Source organism: Suricata suricatta, chromosome 7 (genome assembly GCF_006229205.1).
Source record: "Suricata suricatta isolate VVHF042 chromosome 7, meerkat_22Aug2017_6uvM2_HiC, whole genome shotgun sequence".
Taxonomy (NCBI): Eukaryota; Metazoa; Chordata; class Mammalia; order Carnivora; family Herpestidae; genus Suricata; species Suricata suricatta.
Window position 1 is genome coordinate 31,034,812 of NC_043706.1, and position 16,708 is coordinate 31,051,519.

The window sequence follows — 16,708 nt, forward strand, 5'->3', positions numbered from 1 at the left end:
GGGGAGACACTGAATCTGAAACAAGCCCCAAGCTCTGAGCTGTCAGCAGAGAGCCCAACTCAGGGCTTGAACTCACTGACAACATCATGACCTGAGCTGAAGTCGGAGGCTTAACTAACTGAACCACTCAGGTGCCCCCAAGAGAGTGACATCTTTTAAAAGTCAAGTTACTGGGGCCGCTGGGTGGCTCAGTAGGTTGAGCCTCTGACTTCGGCTCAGGTCATGATCTTGTGGTTTGTAAGTTCAAATCCCACATCAGGCTCATTGCTATCAGCCTGTCAGCACAGAGCCCGCTTCAGGTCCTCTGTCTCCCTCTCTGCCCTTCCCCAGCTTGCGCTCTCCAAAAACAAAATAAATAAATTTTTAAAAAGGCAAGTTGCTGAGGTAATTAGGTGAGAGAAATGCCCAAAGACAAGTAATAGAAATGGCAAATTATTGCACGTCTTATACAGACTTTGTAGAATTGCAGATCTGATGAATGACATTATTTTCTCTAGCAGTGATCCACTGTCAGATAGCAGAGAGTGCTAGATGCCAGGCTGAATTTGGGTTTATTATTAAAGGACAAAGGGTCCAAAGCCCTGCTCACCAGAATCTCCTAGAAATCTTCCCTAAAGCACAGATTCCCCCCCATCTCTGACCAGAGATTCAGCGGGTGGTGAGGTCTGGAAATCTATTTTTAATTAGCTTCCTACTGATTCTTTTGTAGCCAGCTAAGTGATGGCAGACCCTGAAGATTGTTTTTTTCTTTTTTATTGAGGTATAATTGACAAATAGGAATTATATGTATTTAAGGTGTCCAACTTGATATATGTATACATTGTGAAATGATCACTACAATTGAGCTAATTAACATATTCATCACTTCACATGGTAGCCATTGTCCGTCTGTGTGTGTGTGCACGTGTGTGTGTGCACGTGTGTGTTGAGAACACTTGAGATCTACCCTCAAATTGTTATTTGTTAACTGTAATCAGCACACTGTACATAAGATCTCCAGAACCTATTCATCTTAGATAACTAAAAATGTAATCCCTTTGACCAGTCTCTCCCCTTTCCACCTCCCCTGAGCCCCTAGTGAGCACCATTCTACTCTCTTCCTCTATTGGTTTGACTATCTTGATTCCGTATGCAAGTGAGATCATGCAGTATTTGTCTGTGTCTGCCTTATTTTACTTAGCATAGTGTTAGCTATATAGCTAATTAGCATATGTATTATGTATAATAATATATATACAATATATTATATATGTGTATATATACAATAGATATATACTCAGAAATGAGGTTATTGGGTCATATGGGAGTTCTATTTTTAATTTTTTGAGGACACTCCATACTGTTTTCCATAATGGCTGTACCAATTTCCATTCCCACTCCCAGTGTACAAGAATTGCTTTTGTCCACATCCTCAGCAACACGTATCTTTTGCCTTTTGATAATAGCCCTTCTAACAGGTATGAGATGATATCTCTTCTCATTGTGAAAGAGCTTTCCCCCTATGTTTTCTTCTGGGATTTTATGGTTTCAAGCCTATGTTTAAGTCTTTAATTCATTTTGAGTTGATTTTTATGTATGGTGTGAGACAAAGGCCCAGTTTCAGTTTTCTACATATAGATACCTGATTTTCCCAACAATACTTATTGAAGAGACTCTCCTTTCCCCATTTTTGAAACTCTTGTTGAAGACCAATTGACCGCAGATGCACTGATTTATTTCTGGGCCCTGTATTCTGTTCCATTTGCCTATATGTTGGTTTTTATACCAGTACCATACTGTTTTTGATTACTTTGTAATATATTTTGGAATTAGAAAGGGCCTCTTTCCCATGGGGCTGCAGGGACGGCAGGGTCCCTTTTCTCCTCAGCCAGGGCTGGAGGACAAGATCAGCCCTTGAGGATCATTGTCAGGGCTGCCACATATTCATCACTTCACATGGTAGCCATTGTCCTTCTGGCAGCCTCGTTTTCCTGCCTCAGACATCTGTGGTTGCTGTGAGCCCCCACTTGTTCTACACCAGGCATGCCAGTCCCAGAGCCAGACTAGGGTCTGAAGTGACAGCACTGGGCCTGGGGCCTCTGGCTCTCCTTAGACAGTGCTAGGTTCTCATGAGCTGAACCTGGCCCGTGTTGCCCCAAAAATAGCTTGGCCCCTTGTCTGCCCCATAGGCAACACCTAACAAACACCTACACAGGTAGTTATCCACAGCAAAGATGCCTGTGAGGGAGTGGGGCCTCTCACCTCCTGCTCTCCTACCAAATCCCTGTTTGGGGATATTACTGGGAGAAGGGAGGGTGGCTAAAAATGGGAACTTCTGTTGTAGAAGGGGCATCTGAGGCCACCTAACTCAGAGAGGATCCCCATTTCCCCTACATGGATTAGCTTGGATGCCAGCCAGGCTGCTCCATCCATCCACTCAGTTGTGTCTCCTGCCAGAGGGTCCTGTACAGGCTTGTGGGAGGTGAGGTGGTGAGGAAGAGCCGTGAGTGGGTGCTGAAGAATAAGGAGCAACACAGGCGTCAGGGCAGAAGTCAGGCCTGGCACTGGCCATAAGCACAAGCCCCGCTTGGAAGCAGTTACCTCTATCTAATTGGACAGCTCGGGCTCCACACAGTTGCCAAGTGAGAAGTTTTCTGTGTTGAAATGCCTACTTCATCAACTGACAAAATAATGTTTTAGAAAAGTTTTCAAGTTCTAACAGTATTTCTTCACTAACAAATGTCCTGAAAGCATCTTATTTTGTTCTAAAAGCAGTAAACCACTTTCTGTGGGAAAAAAATTAAGAAAGGTGATGTTCTTGCTCAAAGAACAAGCTTTGTTCAGCTTTGTATTTGCTCAAAACTGTTTTGGCTATTTCGGGTCTTCTGTGTTTCCTGCAATCAAGATTATTTTTTTATTTCTATAAAGAATTCTGTTGGGATTTTGATAGGAATATCATTGACTCTGTAAATCACCTTAAGAAGTGTGGACATTTTAACAATATCCTTCCAGTCCATGGGTATTAACATCTTTTAATTTATCTGTGTCTGTTTGGATTTCCTTCATATATGTTTTATAATTTTGATGTTAAAATTTTTCATCTTTTTGGTTAAGTCTATTCCTAGGTATTTTAGTTTTCTTTTGTTGCCAGGTGATTAAGATTGTCGCCTTAATTTTCTTTTCAGATAGGTCTTGTTAGTATATGAAAACACCACTAATTTTCATATGTTGATTTTGTGTCCTGCAACTTTACTGGATTCATTTATTAGTTGTAACAGTTTTGTTGTTGTTGTTGTTGTCTTGTTGTTTCTGTTGAATCTTAGGAGTTTTCCACATATATAATCATGTCATCTACAAACACAGATAAATTTATTTCTTCCATTCTGTTTTGGATCATTTCTTTTTCTTGTCTAATTGCTCTGGCTAGGATTTCCAGTACTATTTTGAACAGAAGTGGCAAGAGTGGGCATTGTTGCTTTCTACTAGATCTCAAAAGTTTTCAGGGTTTTCTCATTGATCATGGGGTAGGTTGTGGGCTTTTAATATATGACCTTTATTGTGCTGAGGTAAATTCTTCTACCTCTATTTTGTTGGTAGTATTTATCCCAAATGGATGTTGTCAAATGCTTTTTCTGTGTCTGTTCATCTATCATGAGATAATCATGTTTATCTTTTAATCTTTTTTTAATGTTTATTTTTGAGAAAGAGAGACAGAGTACAAGTCAGGGAAGGGCAGGGAGAGAAGACACAGAATCTGAAGCAGGCTCCAGGCTCTGAGCTGTCAACACAGAGCCTGACAAGGAGCTGGAACTCATGGACCATGAGATCATGACTGTAGTCGAAGTCAAGACGCTCAGCCAACTGAGCCACCCAGGCATCCCTCTTTCATTCTGTTAATTTGATGTGATTGATTTGCCAATATTGAACCATTTTTTCATCCCATAGATAAATCCCACTTGGTCATGGTGTGTGATCCTTTTAATGTGCTGTTGAATTGGTTTACTAATATTGAGAATTTTAACATCTGTGTTCATTAGGGCTATTGGCCTATGGTTTTCTTTTCTCTTACTGTCTTTGACTTTGGTATCAGGGTGATGCTGCGTTCGTAAATGGTTTGAAAATGTTCCCTCCTCTCAGTTTTGGAAGAGCTTTAGAAGGATTGGTATTAATTCTTCTTTGAGTATTGATAAAATTCATACATGAAGTCATCTGGTGCCAGTCTTTTCTTTGTTGGGAGGTTTTTAATTATTCCTTCAGTTATCTTATTTGTTATTATTCTTTTCAGGCTTTCTATTTCTTCTTGATTCTATCTTGTTATCTAGGAGCTTTTCCATTTCTTCCAGGCTACCTGATTTGTTGGCATATAATTGTTCGTAAGGCTCGCTATTATCTTGTTTATTTCTGTGGCATCCATTTAATGTTTCCTCTTTCACTTCTGATTTTATTTATTTCAGTCTTCTCTCTTTTTTCTTAGTCTATTAAGGGCTTATCAATTTCTTAATCTTTTCAAAAAATCAACTCTCAGTTTTATGGATATCATCTTTTCTTCTATTCTCTATTTGATTTATTTCTGCTCTGATCTTTATTATTTCTTTCTTTCCGCTAACTTGGAGTTTCATTAGTTTTTTTTTATAGTTCCTTGAAGTGTAAACTTAGATTGCTTATTTAAGATCTTTCTTTCTTCTTTTCCTTCTTCTCTTTTTTTTTTTGTTTTTTGCTAAAATTGTCCTTTTTAGTACTACTTTTGCTGCATCCTATAAGTTTTACTATGTTGTGTTTGTATTTTCCTTTTCTCAATATATTTTTTTTAATTCGCTTTTGACCAATTGTTGAAGAATGTGGTCTTTAATTTCCACATGTATGTGAATTTTCCCGTTTTTCTCACGGTTATTGAGTTCTAGTTTCATTCCATCATGATTGCAAAAGATACTTGATATGATTTTGATCTTATATTTGTTAAAACTTGTTTTTTTGACCTAACGTGGTTTATCCTGGAGAATGTTCTGTGTATGCTTAAGAAGAATATATATTCTTACTTATGCTGTTGGATGGAAAATACTGTGTGTATGTTTTAGGTCCATTTATTCTATGGTGTTGTTTAACTCCACTGTTTCTTTATTGATTTTCTGTCCGGAAGTTCCACACATTTAAAGTGTGTTGAAGTCTCCTACTATTATTGTATTGCCATCAATTTCTCTTTTCAGATCTGTCAGTATTTGTTATATATACTTAGGTGCTCTGGTGTTGGGTGCATTTATATTCACATGATATCTTCCTATTAAACTGGCCCTTTTATCTTATGTTTGTTTGTTTTGTTTTTTGAGAGACAGAGAGAGACAGTACAAGCAGGGGAGGGTCAGAAAGAGAGGGAGACACAGAATCTGAAGCAGGCTCCAGGCTCTGAGCTAGCTGTCATCACAGAACTGGACACGGGGCTCAAACCCATGAACTGTGAGATCATGACCTGAGCCTGACGCTTAAGCTAGTGAGCCACCCAGGCGCCCCAAATTTTTTAATGTTTTTTTTCCTTTTACCTTAATATAATGACCTTCTTTGTCTCTAAAGGCAGTTTTTTACTTAAAGTCTATTTTGTCTGATATATTTATATCCATCCTTATTTTCTTTTGATTATTATTTGCACAGAATATCTTCTTTTTTTTCCTTCATTTTAGCTTATGTGTATCTTTAAATCTAGAGTAAGTTTTTTATAGACAGCATATAGTTAGATCTTGGATCTTTTATCCACTCCATCATTCTATGTCTTTTCACTGGGGACTAAGCAATTTGCATTTATGGTAACTATTGATTGGGAAAGATGTTTTAAATTTTTATTTGTTTGTTTGTTTTGAGAAAAACAGAGACAGCACAAGTGGTGGAGGGGCAGAGAGAGAGAGGAAGAGAGGGAATACCAAGTAGGCTCTGTGCTGTCAGCACAGAACCCAGTGCAGATGTCAAGCCCACTAATTGTGAGATTGTGACCTGAGCCAAAACTAAGAATCTGATGCTTAACTGACTGAGCCACCCAGGCACCCCAGGAAGGATTTAAATACTGCCATTTTGGCAATGAGGAAGAATGAAATATGGCCATTTGTAGCAAAGTGGATGGACCTTGAGGGTGTCATGCTAAGTGAAATAAGTCAGGCAGAGAAGGACAGATACCATATGTTTGCATTCATAGGTCTAACAGGAGAGACCTGGCAGGGGACCATGGGGAGACAAAGGGGGAAAGAGAGCAAGGGAGAGTGAGGGACACAGATCAAGGGAGACTACTGAATACTGAAAACGAACCATGGACTGAAGGGGGAAGGGGAGGGAGGGATGATGGTCATGGTGGGGGGCACTTGTGGGGAGAAGCACTGGGTGTTATATGGAAACCAATTTGACAATAAACTATTAATAAATAAATAAATAAATAAATACTGCCATTTTGTTAACTGTTTTCTGCTTATCTTACAGTTTTTTGCCCCTCTTTTCCTTTGTCTTCCTTTGTGTTCTTTTTTTTTTTTTTGATTGGCTTTAATTCTTTTCTCTTTTGTGTAGCTTCTGTAGGTATTCTCTTTGTAGTTACAATGGGGCTTATACAAAATATCTTCTAGTTATAACGCTCTGTTTTAAGCTAATGACAACTCACCTTCACTTGCATACAAGTATTCTATACGTTTACCTCTCCTCTTATCCCCACATTAGATGTTACTGATGTCACAATTTACATCTATTTATATTGTATGTCCATTAATATGATTTTAGTTATAGTTACATTTAATGCTTTTGTCTCTTAATTTTTATACTAGAATTAAAAGTGATTTGCCTACCACTGTTAACAGTGATACAGCATTCCATATTTGTCCATATTTTCACCTTTACCAAAATGTTTCATACTTTCTAAAGTTATCATTTTGCTGTTAGCATCCTTTCATTTCACATCCTTCTAACATTTCTTATAAGGAAAATCTAGTGATGAACTCCCTCAGCATTTTTTTATCTGACAAAGTCTTTATCTTTCCTTCATTTTTGAGGGACAGTATTGCTGGATATAGTATTCGTGGTTGGCAGGGTTTTCTTTCAGCACTTTTAATATATCATCCCACTCTTTTTGGCCTGCAATGTGTCTGCTGAAAAATCTGATAGTTTTATTGAAGTTACTTTTTTCCTGCTGCTTTCAAAATTCTCTTTTTGCCTTTGCCTTTAATAATTTAATTATAATGGGCTTCAGTGTGGGTTTCTTTGGGTTCATCTTCTTTAATATTTTTTAGGCTTCTTGGATCTGAATGCCTATTTCCTTCCCCAGATTGGAAATTTTCAGCATTATTTCTTTGAATACATTTTTTGCTTCTCCCTCTCCCCCTCCCTCTCTCTCTCTCTCTCTTTCCTCTTCTTCTTCGTCTTCATCTTCATCTTTTAAAGATATTCTTTTTTTAATGTTTTATTTATTTTTGTAAGAAAGAGAGACACAACATGAGCAGGGGAGAGGCAGAGAGAGAGAGGGAGATACAGAATCCGAAGACAGCCTCCAGGCTCTGAGCTAGCTGTCAGCACAGAGCCCAACTTGGGGCTCAAACCCACGAACCATGAGATCGTGACCTGAGCTAAAGTCGGACGTTTAACCGACTGAGCCACCCAGATACCCCATGTCTTCATCTTCATCTTTGTCTTCTCCTCCTCTCCTCCTCCTCTTCCTCTTCCTTATCCTCTTTCTCTTCCTCCTCCCCTTCTTTTTCTTCTCCTCCTCCTCTTTCCCCTCTCCCCCTTCTTTCTCTTCTTCCATGTTCTTCCTCTCAGATTCCCATAATGCATGTATTGGTCCATTTGATGATGTCTCAAGTCCCTTAAGCTATCTTCACTCTTTTCATTTCTTGTTCTTTTGGCTCCTCTGACTAGATTATTTCCACTAACCCATTTTCAAGTTCATTGATCTTTTATTCTACTTGATCTAGTCTGCTATTGAACACCACTATTGAATTTTTCAGTTCAGTTATTCTTCAGTTCTATGATTTGCATTTGGTACTTTGAAATTTTTCTTTTTGCTGAAATTCTCACTTTGTTCATGCATTGCTCTCTTAACCTCAGTTAGCAACTTAATGACCTTTATTTTTAATTCTTTGTGGGGTAAATCACATATCTCCATTTCATTAGGGTTAATTTCAAGAGATTTATCTGTTTTTTGTTTGAGACACATTTCTCTGTTTCTTCATTTTCCTTGACTCTGTGTAGTGTCTTTATGGACTGGCCTCATACAGGACAAGACTCTGACCAGTCAGCCCAGCCAGAGATTCGGGTCCCTTTCAAGTTGTTAAGTGTTTTCAAACCACTGTCTGTATTCTTAGCAGCCACAAGGAATCTAGAGTATGACAAATCCTGTCAATGCCCCAAGTCAGGTGAAATAGAACCCAATTCTTTGAGTGGCAGCTGGAAAAGTTGGGTGCTACATATATGATCCAATTCCTTCTTTCCTCAGGTACAATCTGGGAGCTAGAGTTTATTGCCCACTCATTCTACACTGAGACAAAGAGAAGAGCTGTGACAAATGCCTGCATTCTCACTCAGACCACACACTGTTTGTTTGTTTGTTTGTTTTTAAGAAAGAGAGAAAGGGAGCAAGCATAAGCAGGAGAGGGGGCAAGAGCGAGAGAGCAAGTGAGAGAGAGAGAGAGGGGAAGAATCCCAAGCAGTCTGTGCACTGCCAGCTCAGGGCCTGAGTGAAGCTCAAACCCACGAACCATGAGATCATGACCTGAGCTGAAATCAAGAGTCAGATGCTTAACTGACTGAGCCACCCAGCTGCCCACTCAGACCACACACTATTATATCATTGTTTTGCTCTCTGTGGTCCCCTGGGACCTAATGGATGTCAAGCTCTGTCAGCTCTCAGAGACTGGTGAGTTGGGAGCCAGTCTCTCCAGTAGCACCTGGAAAAGTTGAGAGGCTAGATATATATAGTTCAGCTCCTTCCAGGGAGAGGTTGGAGGCTTTGTTCCGCTGCTGGAACAAGTCAGGGGAGGAGTTGTGGAAAGTGCCCACACCCCCATCCATGCTCCCAGGGAACTAGTGATTGCCTGCCCCATCAGCTCCCAGAAACACGTAAGTTAAAGGCTAGACCCTTGGACAGTAGTGAGAAAAGTCAGGGTGCTAGTTGTGCAGTCTAACTCCTAGGGAGAAGTTGGGTGCTGGGCTTTATCACCAGAGTGAACTAGGGAAGAAGGAGCCATAGAAGGAGCCCACGGATTTATTTGAAACCACCACTTATGCTCTATAGTCCCCAGGAGACTAGCAAATTCCAGGCCCTGTCCTATGGACAGGCTAGTTAGGAACCAGACCCTCAATCAACATCTAGAAAAGTCAGTGTTACAGATGTCCAATCTAATTCCTTCCAGAGGGAAGCTAGGAGCTGGGTTTAACACATGCTCACTCTGTGCTGAGCCAGGGAGAGGAACCACAAGAAGTGGTTGTACACTCATTCAGTTTAGTTTTGTTGTGATATTTTCTCACCTAGTATGCACAAAGCAAAAATATCACAAAGAACAATGGGCATAGGTATACTTACTGTACCTTTACCTGACCCAGCTGCACCTAGAGTATTTGTGCACAAAATAGAAAAGAAGGAATTAAATTATTAAGGACATAGAAGCTGTGATTTGGAAAATTGCTCTGAATAGGTTATTCTCATGGACATTTTCTGCCCTCTGGAGGGAGGAAGGGTACTGGTGGCAAATGTCCAAAATGTAACTGCGCTGGGCATCTGGAGGTCACAGGAAGTAGACATCAGCTTGGAAACTGACCTATGAGCAGCACAGAAGATGAAGAAGGGAAAGGTGGGACATCAAATAGAGACATGCGGAGATACAGATACCACCTGGTTATTTGTGGGATTCTTCCAGGAACCTTAAAAGACATTGCAGAAGAGGAAGTTAAAAACTGGAATTCCTACTGATGTAGCATATAGAGTCTCAGAGTACTGAGTTTGGAGATACCACTATAAATATGAAGATTTTGGATTTTTGTAGGGAAGACCAAAAAATATTTAAGTTATTTAAAGAATGAGTCATATCAAACTTGCTTAATTTCCTGTATTTTTAATAAAATAAAGTTATTAGATTCATAGAACAAGATAATACCATTGCCCATATATTTAATTTTCAGAAATTATTTGAGCAAATTTTGTATCCTTTTCATTAAGATAAACATTGAAAAGGTAGGTCACCTCACAGCTGGTTATATCTTCTTTTTTCAAAGACTATTACTCAGTGACTTACAGTTAATTTTTTTCTTTCCTTTCTTTACAGTTAAAATTTCTGCTAAATGCACCACAAAGTGCTGCCTTGTCTCTCTCCCATCCTCTCAATCCTTATTATATAATTCAAGGTCATGAATATTACATTTGAGGTTTATTTCCATCTGTTCCACCCTTATCTATGAGCCTAATTATATCATTTATATTTTAAACATCTAGCAATCAACTTTATAATGAAAATGTCTAAGAAATAATCTTACATGCCATTACCTTTCTTTTTTCTCTTTCCAATTCTTAGTCAAGCCTAAAGTGAACATCTCTCCCTTTGAAGAATGGACACCTCCAGCACTTTGTCTACCATATGACAAATTTCTATCCAGGCCACATTCAACCCCACTAGTTCCTGAATGGGCAGGAGAAGAGCTAGAGTTATGTCCACCAACCTCTTCTATACTAAAGACTGGGTCTTCCAGATCTTGGTGATGCTGGCAATGGCCCTTCAGCAGGAAGATGTCTGTACCCTCCAAGTGGAGCATCCCAGCCTGGGTGGTCCTGTCACTGGAGTGGAGTGAGATTCCCTGGTAACCATGTAGACCCTAAATTCTGGAAACAGAGAATGTTCTTGCTCTGGGGTCCACTCATTTTGTCTTAATGTGTCTATACCCTGGGGTCCTCTTTTCTCCCATCTTTTCCCTAGAGAAACCCCTGATAATAGTTAAGAGCTGGAGCAGCAGAGACTTGCCCACTCTGACCTAGGGGATACTAAAGATTCATAGATCTCTGCCTTTGCCAGAAAACCTAGGGAATTCAGACACCTTCCTGAATTACCCTTACATAAGGGAAATGTTCTCTGCCTTCAGCCTTTTAGCTTATCTGAGTTAGAGAGGCAACTACCAGAATCAGCATATGTGCCCTTTTTAAAGTCAGAGCCTAATTTCCAGAACTTGGAGGTCCTTTCTAAATTTCCTTCTTCTCCAAGGTGTGTACCTCTCGTGGCCCTCATATTGGTATTCTACATCAGGCTCCAGAATCTCACTACCTGAGGGGGCTGCTGCAGGTAGAGTGAGACTGACACTGGGCCTATGTTTCCCCAAGGCACACAGATTCTGCCCAGAGAAACACTGGCTGGAACCTCAGGCTTGGTGCTGGGCCTCATCTTCCTTGTAGTGGGTACCTTAGTGCATGTGGGGAGCAAGAAATGTAAGAAGACTTGAGAAGTGCCTGAGGTATGGCTTTCTCCTGAATTACTCATCCATCTTCCATGATAAGGAGCTGACACAGAAAAGCAATGCCAGAGAATTCTAGAGGCCACTTAAATCAGATTGTCATGGAGGACAAAACGACCTGTGGGGAGAGAGAAATCCCCAGGCTGGAATTTTATCCCAACCAGGTGCATGGGGTCTCCAGGTACTCAGGTCATGCCCGAGTTCATTTAATAATGGATTAGTCTTCAACCAGTAGATGCCTTGATCCCAGTGGTGGGATCATGGCAATGGAGAGGAGATGGGAAAGTTCATCTAATTGTCTAAGGTGCTTTTTAATGGCTGAATACATTCCCTTTCCTCCTTTCATTTTAAGTAATGAGGATCTTGAAAACCACATAATACTCTGCTTTGTTCTTCTTGTGTGGGGGGGTAGGTTGCAGAAAGTCCTTTCATTGCATTGTGACTCTGAGGTACCTACTAAGAAGAGGGTCTTCAACTTCTTTCCTTCAGTGAGTGTGGAAAATAAATGTTACTTTGCTCCATTGATGAAGGAAGCCCAGAAAATCTTATTTTTCATCAGGCTAAGACTCAGTCTCTCCCCAAATTTTTCTTTCCTGAGACTTAGACGAAGAGAAGTCTGCAACCTATGATAACTTTTCCTTTTACCTCCACAGGGTTCCTGATCCGACCCAAAGACCTGTATGTGCCCTGGAACAAGTATTTTTCTAGGTTTCCTCAGTCCCAGAGGCTGGTTCTAGGGCAGACTTAAGCCTCCCAAGAGGATGAAACTAATTTCTACAGTTGTTCTCTTTGATTCCATGTACACCTTTTCTCAGGAGGTGCCTATCCAAGTTCCCTTCTTGTAGTTCCATAAGTAATAAAAAGCCAATGTTATTGTTTGTTTTCTCTTAAGAATATGCACACCAAATCATCTCTGCCACTGCTTATTTTTGAGGATTTTGGTAAACAGTAGGAGTTAATGAGGAAGTTCACTGTTATGTGCACATAAGGCAAGAAGGAAAACATGAAAAGGGGACATTCTAACTACTGGGAAAGGTGCCACATTCGATGTGAGACCACCTCTGGGTTCATGCTGTCCGTGTGCAGCCCTGTGTTCGTGTCTCCCACCTTCCTCCCCGTAGATCTGGCACCGTCCTTAGTCATTCAAGGACGAGCCCACAGTGAATTTTGTGTTATACAACCTGTAGTCACGCAGCGCTGATTCAACATATGATTCCGAAGAGCGTGTTTTACCATTACCATTAAGAAATCAAATTAGGATCAGAATTTTAATTAGAAATATAATGTAAAAAACTTAAGCTCTTTTCTTTGCATACCATGATAAAGAGTCCTTGACCAAACAAGACTTAGCTTCTTTAATGCAACAGCATATCAAAGATACAGATTTATCTTTTAAATAAGTGTGTAGTCACCAGACCGCCTAGGCCTCCCGTCCTAGTAATTCACACGTATTAAAATGCTCAAAGCAAAAGATGCAGTTCTCTTTTTTACACATAGATCTGCTTTTACAATCCAAAATGATTATGAGTTTTTTGTTTCATATGAAATTATCCTGAACGTCAAGATAGGGTCTAAGTGTTCCTTCTTGCATAAAGTATGGAGTATGACCTCCTGAGGCACATACTGAGCTCTCAGAAGATCTAGGCCACACTGAGGTGAAAGCCCCTCTCTCCCTGGCTCCTGACAAGCAGCTCTGGCAGCTTGTGTGCCAGCGGACCCCTGCCCCCCTCAGTTCCCACTGCCTGTTCCTCTCACACTGCTCCCTTCCCATCATGACCTGCTTAGGACCAGCTTCTCCCACTTCCAAGAGAGCTGGAGGCTCAAAGTGCAGACCTGGCTGTTACTGACCGAGGAGTGCTTGCTGGGGTCTGCAGAAAGGATGGGATGATTCAGTGAGAGAGCCCAGGAAGAGCAGCTCTGGGCTCGGTGAACCAACCGAGACTCCTATAACTCGTTATGTGAGCACATTGCTTCCTTTAATCCCATAAATCAGGGATGAGGACACAGTTTTTCTTTTCCTTATCTATCCCAGATGGTTCCGCAGTGGCCATTGTGAGCAAGGCAGTAAGGGAAAATGAGGCAACGCAGGGCAGGGTGGAGCTTTGAATCCAGGACTGATAGCCCTATCTGGTGGAGGGAGAGGAGGTGGGAGTGAAATGGCTCCGTGGGGCTCAGCCAACCAGAAACCAGAAGGGCCAGCTTGGTGGCTGGGAAAGAGGCTAGAACTGACATTGCCCTGAAAGTTCCAACCTGTATGGGGTTCAGGAATAAGAGGAGGAAAACCGAAATGGAGACATCATAATCAGGTTCCTGGGGTTAATTGGAAATATGTCTTTGGAAGTGATCCTTGAGTATTTTTTATTTGTAGTGACTTCTGGGAATAGATAATTTTCTTCATAATTTCATGTTGACTTTTTGTACCATATAGGAATTCACTGATTGTTATTAAGTAATGTTCTATTTTACCCTTTCATTCATTTGATAATCTTGGAGGAATCGATAATAATTTGATGGTTCAAGACGTGTAATCAGAATGCATAAATATTAATTATTTCATTCCTGATTATTATTTTTATTTCTTCTTGAAATTTTTATTTAATTTTATCTTATTTATATGAGGTTTCTCTGATATCTTACCACTCTGTAAAATTAACTGTTTGCTTTGTAAACTTTTTCTTTTATTAATTTGTCATCTTTTTGGGGCACCTGGGTGGCTCAGTCCATTAAGCGTCTGATTCTGAGTTTCTGCTCAGGTCATGATCTCACAGTTCGTGAGTTTGAGTCCATCAGGCTCTGGGCTAACAGCACAGAACCTGCTTCAGATCCTCTGTCTCCTTCTCTCTACCCCCCACCCCCCTGCTCTTGCTCTCCTTCTCTCTTTCTCTCTCTTTCTCAAAAAATAAACTTTAAAAAAAATGTCATCTTTTTACAAATTTGTGTAGAACTATAGTAAAAGCCCCTGGTACTTAGTAACAAAATGATAAAATTTTAAAATTTATTTTTTGTATTCAACTATTTCAGTGTTTCAAATTAGCCTTGCAATAGAATAATGAACATTTTTTATTCCTTACTATGTGCGAGGCTCTGTTTCAAGAGATTTACAAATACTAAGTCATTATCCTAATTAAATTTCCCATTAAACCAGTGACATAGGCTCCATAATAATGTCCATTCTATATGAGAGGAAACTAGTCACATTGAGCTAAAAAAAAAAAAAAAAAAAAAAAAAAAGAGGAACACATATCAGGAACCACATATAAATTTGTTTGTAGGGGATCATTTGGTATTTAAAAATATTGAAATGCCAAGAAAACATGGACCTTGAGATTTAACAGTAGGGAATCTAATCCCTCTAGATCTTCAACTCACTGCTTAGGACTTGCTCCATCCCAAAACACATCCGTGCAAGGGGGATGGTGCTCACCATGGTGGGGGAGTGACATTTCTTGGGATCTGTTCCTAGGAGGAAAATATATAAAATAATCAAGTCTTATGACTTAGCCAGTTGCTCAAAATGATAATCTCTCTCCTTATACTGTCTTCAGTGAATCTTACACCATAAAGAATCATGTACTTTACCCCAAACTTCTGTCTGGTGAGTGATAATTCCTACTTATTGGTTCCTTTTTCAGAATTTGACTACAGCCAGGGGATATAGAAGGTTGGCCAGGCTCATCATCCTAATGTTTTAATATAGTATATGGTATATTAACATGTTAATAATATATTAAATATTAATATATTTTAGGAGTGAGACTTACTGAGTGAGAGCTGCTCTGACTGCAGGCCTCTCGGCTCTGTCCTTTCCCAGGAGCCGGGATGGCGGTCCTGAGGATCTCTGGGGCTCCGGAGACGGCAGCTCTCATGATGTCCTTGGTGGTGCTGAGCTCCCCTTTGGTTCAGAGCAGAGACACCCCAAGTAAGTGCAGAGCTGCTGTTCTTGGGGAACATGCCTCATGGGTCCACTCCGTGAGAAAGGCTTCGGGGCTCTGACATTGTGCAATGGCTGCTAATTTCACCAGAGAGAGGAGGAGATCAGGGCAGGCATCTATGATACCTGGTGGTCTGGAGAGATGTTGAAGGGACAAATTTCTCACAAAGGACTCATCAAAATGATATTTCACCATCCATCAAAGATCAGAAAGGGGATATTATGGTTAGTCTGCACTGTTCAAGATCTTAAGACTGCTCTGTAGAATCAGTGCTCCAGGAAGAGGCCCCTTCCACAGAACCTTGCAGGAACCCTCATCCCATGGCCAGTAATACCCAGAGTAGCAGAGGAGGGTGATGAGGACAAGCCTTGGTTAAGGCTCATAGGACACATGCTACAGCAGACTGTCTCCCCCGTCGCCATCTGCCCCCACCCCGTCCAGAGCTCCCACATCCAGCACAGAGAATAGGGCCAGAGGGGAAGCGAGAAGCAGGAAGTGGCATCCTCCTTAAGCTGCCCCTTATGCATAATTTAATATTATAACTTCTAGGTTTCTGTATCAAATCCTCATAGCACCTCTGAATTTCTAGTTCCAATTCACCACCAAGAATAGAATGGTGAAGGAGATTAAGTTAAAATTCCCCAACTGAAACACATACATCCATAGTCCCATATTTTGCTCCAGCCCCAAGGACCCAGTAGGCAACGTGACCTTAATTGACAATTGAGATTCAGACATCAATAAACTGGCTAACATACTGGGATCTGTAAAGGTGTTTGCAGATGCCGCTGAAAAAATTTAGGGGGAAATAAAGTAAAGCCTGGCAGGAAGGTGCAGGTGTGTCAGAAGGGCACGTGTATCAGAAGGCTTTATACCAAGTGTGACTTGGTATAAAAGAAGACATTGAGTCACAAAAGGCTTAACAACTTTATAATGGGAAACTCCTGCAAAACAGTGTGTCTACTGGAAGATGAGTCTTTTCTTATGCCTAGAGGAAGACAGGAGTGCTGAAAGTCAAAGTCCAGAAGTGGTCAGAATCCTGGGTGAAATAAAAGGAGGTGATCAATGGAGGTTAGCAGTGGGTGGACAGGAGAGGAATAGTTCAGGGTATATCAGCCCCACAGTGACACCAACCATATTGTGCCCTCTGCCCCATGCTATAGGCTAGGGAAATACATTCTCTAGACCTCACAGGCTCAGAAACTGCAGTAACTACATCCATATTACAGATCCAAGATATGTGCTCCTAGGCTATTGAAGATATAGAGACCAGGGGAAGCCCTAGAGTCATAAAGAAGGTACCAGAGATGTCTAGCACACACAAGTATTTATTGGTCCTTGGG

General features: G+C 40.6%; 1 non-coding gene across 1 annotated transcript; it reads left to right on the forward strand.

The window, feature by feature from the left end:
• The first annotated feature begins 1,816 nt into the window (after window positions 1-1,816).
• Window positions 1,817-1,985, forward strand: LOC115297342. Its single transcript, XR_003911427.1, has one exon.
• The last annotated feature ends 14,723 nt before the right edge of the window (window positions 1,986-16,708 follow it).